The sequence below is a fragment of the Parasteatoda tepidariorum genome, chromosome 1 (genome assembly GCF_982258835.1).
Source record: "Parasteatoda tepidariorum strain Cologne lab strain chromosome 1, Ptep-v5.0, whole genome shotgun sequence".
Lineage (NCBI taxonomy): Eukaryota > Metazoa > Arthropoda > Arachnida > Araneae > Theridiidae > Parasteatoda > Parasteatoda tepidariorum.
Window position 1 is genome coordinate 129,585,717 of NC_141755.1, and position 1,605 is coordinate 129,587,321.

The 1,605-nt window shown below is 28.3% G+C and overlaps 1 protein-coding gene across 1 annotated transcript in view; it reads left to right on the forward strand.

Annotated features, from left to right (window-relative positions):
- LOC147816945 (uncharacterized) overlaps nucleotides 1–1,605 on the forward strand; it is a 34,247-nt gene that overhangs the window by 2,329 nt on the left and 30,313 nt on the right. The window lies entirely within an intron of this gene.

The window sequence follows — 1,605 nt, forward strand, 5'->3', positions numbered from 1 at the left end:
AGCTATTCTGTTTTACGATATTTGTAATGTTCAAAATGCTTAAAAGGTATCCACTTAATTCCTATAGGAAGAAATTCAAACATTTTTATTCTATTTATAGTTTTCTATAAACTAAACCACAGATTACTTAACCAATGAAGGTCACTGATTTATTGATAGAAAATCTAAATTGTTAATTCAACTCGGAAAAACTTGAAATTATCTACCACATACGCGTTTAGTTTCAGATAATTTCTTTTAATATTTTTACCTTATATAAGGCGGTGTGAAGAATAGTTCCTATAAACAGCATTAATTTTCAAATATTTTTGCTAAACTATTTTTTCACCTGTAATTTCTGCGACCATCTCCTAATAGTTTCTTTTAAAAAAAAGTGCAAATGAAAGAATTTGTTTACATAAATGCTGGAAATAGTTAAGGGTAGTGGGGGATCACATTATTTTCTCTAATTCAACAATTAAAACTAGTAAAACTGAAATTAGCAAATCTCGAAATAATCTAAAACTACAAAATTCAACGAAAAAGTAAACTTTACTCTACTGGAGACCTCAGGGCATTGACGCCATCTTTTGACAAATTTAAATTTTTCAAAGATTTCAAACTCTTATTGGTAATTAAATATTGAATGTTGTGGTGATTATAAATATAACAAAATAATTTTAATAAAGCACATAGCCTTACAACTCTTCATAAATTTATAATAACTAATGTAAATTTAGTTTTAGTGCAAAATTTTCATACAAATAACGTTAAAACAACTTTAAAAAAAGTAAGATAGTAGTTCAACGTTCAAATTTTAAAATCTTGAAAAATCATAAGTAATTTATTAATAGATTAAAACTTTATTTTTAAAGGATTAAAAATTAAACTGTTTTCATTGCCCAGAAACTAGATCCAAAAGTTCTCTTCGTAGCTTAGCAAGAGACACACTATTTTTAGCCATCTTGTCATTATATTCCTGCAGTTTCCTTATGGTTGTTTTTTATTGTTTTTCTATAGTTAGGTTATTTGCATTATTCTAAACTTTCGCCATATATAAATCTTGATCGCCACCCAATGTTTTCGATATGTTGTCGACCCCCCCCCCCGCTTTAAAGGGTCAGGATTCCAAATATTTATTCACAGAAAGTACATTTTTGTCTGATTTCTAAATAGTTAGCTCTAACCCATTTGAGGTCACCCCCAGGAACCATTCAGTTTGACACTTGGTTCGTAAAAATGTTATCATTAGAACGAAAGTTATTCAGGGTGACAGCATTTTTGCTGTAAGTTTTAACGATAATATCATTCGATAATATCACATAATGGAATGAATTTTCTCCTGAATTGACCCGTAATTATGCTACACTTGGTTTTAGATTAAATTTTGCAAAAATGCACTGGCTGCTAAATTTGAATTTTGAAGTTTTAATCAAGGCTCTTAATAAGCTCTGTTTAAAACTATTGATCCTGTGAATGTTGAAAGAGTGTAAAACCCTTAACTTTACATTTTATACTTTATTGATTGTTCTACATTGAATTTTAAAGTTCCCTATACTGTAAACAGTGTATATTTAATTTAGTTTAAGCTTTCTATACTGATGACATTTTTGTCAATTTCAATAG